The following is a 6,000-nucleotide window of genomic DNA, read 5'->3' on the forward strand; positions in this document are numbered from 1 at the left end:
TTCATGGCTCTTAGCTTCAGCCTGGCCCAGCCTGGTCACTGTGGGCATTTGGGAATGAATCAGCAGACGGGGACTCTCTCTTGTCTTTCTTTCTGTAAGTCTCTCTCTCTGCCTCTCAAAAAAACAAAAGTTAAGGAAGAAAGTCATGTAACAATCACTTATTATTTGGTCATAAAAAGGGAGGGAATCCTGTCACAGCTGTGGTATGAACAGATCTTGAAGACATCATATTAGTGAAACCGCAGAAAGATACAAAGTATATGAATCCACTTATATGAGGTCCCCAGAGTCAGCAAACTTAAGACAGCCAGAAAGTAGAAGAGGGATTACCAGGAGCAAAGGGAACAGTTTTTAAATGGGTAGTTTTGGTTTGGAATGATAAGAATTTTAGGTACAAGCAGTGATCATGTTTGCAGCAACAATGCAAATGGATTTAATGTCACTGAACTGAACCATATACTTTTTTTTTAAAAGATTTATTTATTTATTTGAAAGGCAGAGTTAGAGGCAGAGGGAGACAAAAAGAGAGAGAGAGAGGTAGAGAAGATCCGAAGCCAGAAGTCAGGAGCTTCTTCCGCCACAGCACTGGTGCCTGAACCATATACTTTCAATGGTTGAAATGATAAACATTACATCTATTTTAACTCAATTTAAAAAGTGGGAGGGGGGACCAGCACCTTGGCGCAGGTTAACCCTCCGCCTGCAGTGCCGGCATCCCATATGGGCACTGGTTCTAGTCCCGGCTGCTCCTCTTCCAATCCAGCTCTCTGCTGTGGCCTGGGAAAGCAGTAGAAGATGGCCCAAGTCCTTGGGCCCCTGCACCCATATGGGAGACCTGGAGGAAGCTCCTGGCTCCTGGCTTCGGATCAGCACAGCTCCGGCCCTTGCGGCCATTTGGGGAGTGAACCAAGGGAAGGAAGGCCTTTCTCTCTGTCTTTCCCTCTGTCTGTAACTCTACCTCTCAAATAAAATCTTAAAAGGGGGGGGGGGGGTGCGGCATTGTGGCATAGTGTGTAAAGCAGCTGCCTGCAGTGCCATCATCTCATATGGGTACAAGTTCAAGTACTGGCTGCTCTACTTCTGATCCAGCTCTCTGCTATGGCCCAGAAAAGCAGTGGAAGATGGTCCAAGTCCTTGGGCTCCTGCACTCGCATGGAAGACCCAGAGGAAGCTCCTGACTCTGGCTTCAGATCAGCACAGCTCCAGCCATTGTGGCTGATTGGGGAGTAAACCAGCGAATGGAAGACCTCTCTCTGTCTCTCTCTCTGCGCCTCTCCTTGTCTCTCTGTGTAACTCTGACTTTCAAATAAATAAATAACTAAATCTTCAAAAACAAGCAAACAAAAATAGTGGGTAGAAAAGTCAGGTAAGCATTCCTAATGGGCTAATTCCTGTTTGAACCACAGTTCCCTTTCTAGACACAGCTACATGAATGAAGAGACAGGGCCAAGAGACTAGAACTGCTAGTAGAGCAAAGTCCCCATAGAGAGGGAAGGGAGGACTTGCAGGGTGGCTCAGGCTACCTCCCCTGCAGTCCTCCTCCAGCACATAGACAAGGCCATGCACAACAGGGAGCAACTGCAGGGGTCAAGCTCGGGAGTGCCCGCGCCCCACAGACATTCCAATCAGAGAATCACCCAGGCGGGGGCCGCTGGACATTTGTGCTGATCTCTGCCTTTATGCAGGAGTTAAGGAAGACCCAGGGGCTGTTCCTTGACACAGAAGCCAGATCCGAAGTCTGAGTTTTCTTTTTCCATTCTCAACTTTTTTTTTTTTTCATGAAAAAATTCAAACACATAGAAAGGCTGAGAGGGTTACTCAGTGACAGCCCATAAACCGCCCATGTGGTTGTCTTCAGTGTGGAGGCAGGAGGGGAGCAAACCGTTGGCGGGGAGCAGACAGTCTCATACCACCACCTCACAGGAAGCACTGGTCCTAGAACACGCCAGGGGTCGCCCCATCTTTTAAAGTGAATAGAATAGCACTTGTGGGTAAACTTTTTTTTTTTTTTCTATTTATTTATTTGAGAGGCAGAGTTACAGAGAGAAAGAGAGGGGGAGAAACAGAAAGAAATGTCTTGCAACTGGTGGTTCACTTTCCAAATGGCCACAACAACAGGAGCTGAGACTATTTGCTGGGACCCAGGAGCTTCTCTTCTCCCACGTGAGCTGAATGCAGGGGCCCAAGCATCCTCCACTGCTTTCCCAAGCCATAGCAGAGAGCTAGATCGGAAGAGGAGCAGCTGAACACAATCCAGCACCCAGGTGATATGCCAGCACCGCAGGCGGCGGCTTACCCTACTACACCACAAAGCCAGCCCCACACTCTGTTCTTGCCCAAATAATTTGGAAAGGATGAAACTCCCCTTCAGTTTCAAAAAGGGCAAAAGCACTTTTTCACTTGAGATCTTGTACTTGAAGCTCTAGTTTGAAGAGTTGATTTCAAAAGCCAAATGATGAATCTAAGGAATTTTTAATGCAAAAACTCACCAAATTAAGATTTCAGCTGGAACAAGCTACTCTGACACTCTGCTATATCATTTTAATAAGACATGGCATATGGGAACTTCTCTTTCATCAAGTTTTATAAATATGACACTCATGGATGTAGACTTTAAACAGAGATACCAAGGGCTATTATAAAAAAAGACAAGACTGAAGATAAGAAGCGTTGATGAAAACGTGAAGAAAAAGGAACTCTTGTATACTATTGAATAGAAGTATAATCAACAGTTCATAGCTAATCATAAAGATAGGATTAAGTGCCAAAGGGATCACATAAATAAGACCAGTGTCTGTTAATAATAATTCATAGAATTAAAAAGGATAGAATGACCCAACATGAGAAGTGGGATACACAGCAGACTCACAGAATGACAAATGCCCTAAATAGCACTCTGGCCTCAGAATCAGCCCTTAAGGCATTTGGATCTGGCTAAAAAGCCTATAAAAGTATCTCAGGCATGGAAAGCCAAGACACTGTGGCAAAAAAATGACCTACATGAAAGATCTCTGTGAGTGAGATCCCAGTGGAAAGAACAAGCCATCAAAGAAGGAGGTACCTTTCTCTGAAAGGAGGAGAGAACTTCCACTTTAATTATGGCCCTGTCTAAATAAGGTTGGAGATTGTGAACTCAAGAGGCTTCCATAGCCTTGGTAGCTCATGACAAGAGCCTCGGGTGATTACTGATGTCATAAATAAGAGTGTCAATTGTTAAATCAACAACAGGAGTCACTGTGCACTTGCTCCCCATGTAGAACCTCTGTCCTTAATGTGTTGTACTATGAGAATTAATGGTAAAACTAGTCTTCAAACAGTACTTTATACTTTGTGTGTCTTTGTGGGTGCAAACTGTTGAAATCTTTACTTAGTTTAGAGCTGATCTTCTGTATATAAAGATAATTAAAAATGAATCTTAATGAAGAATGGGATGGTAGAGGGAGTAGGAGGTGGGAATGGTTTGTGGGTGTGAAGATGGTTATGGGGGGAAGAACCACTATAATCCAGAAGTTGTACTTTTGAAATTTAAAAAGTTTGATATTAAAAAAAGAAGAGTAATCAATACAGCCACTGTAAAGAACAATATGGAAGTTCCTCAAAAAACTAAAAGCAGAACTACCGTACAATCCTGCAATCCCACTGAAGAAGAAATTACATCAATTATTCTGTCAAAAAGACACCTGCACTCTCATGCTGACTGTAGCTCTATGCACAATCACCAAGAATGGAAACAACCTAAGTGTCCACCCACTGATGAACAGATAAAGAAACTGTAATATATACACACAAGGGAGTATTATTCCGTCATTAAAAAGGTAAAATGCTATCACTGGCAACTCCATAGAGTGAAGGAAGCCAGGCACAGAAAGACAGGTACCATGTGATTTCACACAAATGTGGAAGCTAAAATGCTGATCACACAGAAGAATGGTGGTTTCCAGAGGCTGGTGAGAACTGAGAGAGGGTGGGAGAGGAAATGACTGGTTAACAGGTACAGCAGAAAAGAAGTTCTAGTGTTTTATTGCACAATAGGATGATGATAGACAACAATAATGTACTGTGTAAATAAATGTATTTTTTAAAGCAAGAAGAAAGGACTTCCAATGTTTTCTCCAAAAATGGGTAATGTTTTTAGGAGATAGTTATGCTTCCTCTGTACTGAGCTTTGTGCATGCATACACATATCCAGACACCACATGGCACCCCACAAACATACATTCTTATGTAGCCACTAAAAATAAAAATTTCAAAAAAAGAAACTACAATACATTGAAATTTTAAAGCCATAACAACTCCCAAACCAAAAAGACCTCATTCTCAAATCTGGAGATGAGACAAACCACCGAATCTCAGACTTAGTATGGGTGGCTTGTGCACTTAACACAAGAGCCATATTTGGTCCTACCAAACCTGATACCAATCCTCAGCCCAATCCTGAAGAATGCTATCAGCTGTTTAAGAATTTGTACTCTAATTTCTCCCAGTGCTTCACAAACCCACACACCCACACTAGCTGCCAAACACACATCAAGCCCCAACCAAGGAACCAACTGAACCTACATCTCGGGGGACCCAGGCTAATGACACATGTCGGCATTTTAGAAAACAGTATTTCTTGGACCTGAAATCCCACTTATTATTTAAATCACATCCCTACTATAATTAACTAACAAAGCTGAAACTAAATCGGGCAGATGGGCCAGGCTTCCAGCCAGATGCTGAATGTCAGAATCACACCATCCCAATTCCAGCCCAGTCCAGGCCCAGAAACCGCAGGCTCGGGAGTCTTGCAGGACAGCAGTGACTGTACCCTCGTGGAGATCCAGGACACACATTTCAGTAGCAGCAGCATCACAAGGCCTCCAGGGGTTCAGCTACACATGTGCCACAGGGCTGCAGTTCCTGCACTCAGGCAGGGCAGGGTCTCACCTCCAAGTAAACTTAAAGAAACAGCTAGATTCTCTGGTAGATAGCTCTGCCTATGGAATCTGGATGACACATATTATACACATGTGAATGGCATAACAAGCAGTTTTGGAAATCTGCATGCAAGATGAAGCAACGGCCTGATCAGGTTATGGAAGCATTTATTCCTGATTCTGTGCAGCAGGATGGGTCTCCTTACACACAATTCCACACCCCAGCAGAGCTTCTCAGCCTTTGAGAGAGCCCTCCCTCTGCCTCCGCCGCACTGCCCGCGTCCAAGTTTCACATATCCTAAGGGACTTTAAAAAGTTTGTGGAAAACAGAATTAAAAGTTTATTTTGGATTTTGGAGCAGAAAAGTTTTCAAATCTATGCATAGTTTCTTCATAATACACATTTTCCATGAACTCTTTGAAGAGCCCTGGTTTGCATGGTTTCAGCATTTTTTTCTTTTTGCACCAAAGTAAACTTACGTCTTAATTCCATTTTCCACACACTCTGAAGCGCCTTCACATACCCCAGCTAGGGAGTCAGAATGCCTATCCCACTTGCAAATCACTGCTCTGGACAAATGTAATAAATACCGCGACTGTCCCAAGAACTCCTGCACAGGCCTATGGCTACGGACGCGTGCAATTCTTCAGGGCGGTATTGAGATGATTTGGAGAAAGCCTCCTAGAGAAAGGAACGTTTCACCAAAATTGGAAAGGCCGAAGGGCTATGATTTGATGGAGGAAGTGTGAAGCTATTCTTGGAGTCTGGAACTTCCTGCGCAAAGGCTCAAACACAGAAGAGAGAGACAAAAGAGGCAGCCGATGTTGGGGAGGGGGCAGGTGCTGTCCCGGGACATTTAATGAAAAAGCAGGAGCAAGGCTCCGAGGTAGGATGGAGTTAATTAGTAATGGAACGAGCAGGCCCTTAGCATTCCTGCTAGGATAACCGCCTGGAAGCTGTGAGGCTCAATATTCCAAACAGAGGCCAGCTCCACTGAAAATCCAACTCACATTCTTCAGATCCTTACCACCCTAGCTGAACTATACCATAATATTGTAACAATCAGTGCTAATAACGAATA

Source organism: Oryctolagus cuniculus, chromosome 9, assembly GCF_964237555.1.
Source record: "Oryctolagus cuniculus chromosome 9, mOryCun1.1, whole genome shotgun sequence".
Classification (NCBI taxonomy): Eukaryota; Metazoa; Chordata; class Mammalia; order Lagomorpha; family Leporidae; genus Oryctolagus; species Oryctolagus cuniculus.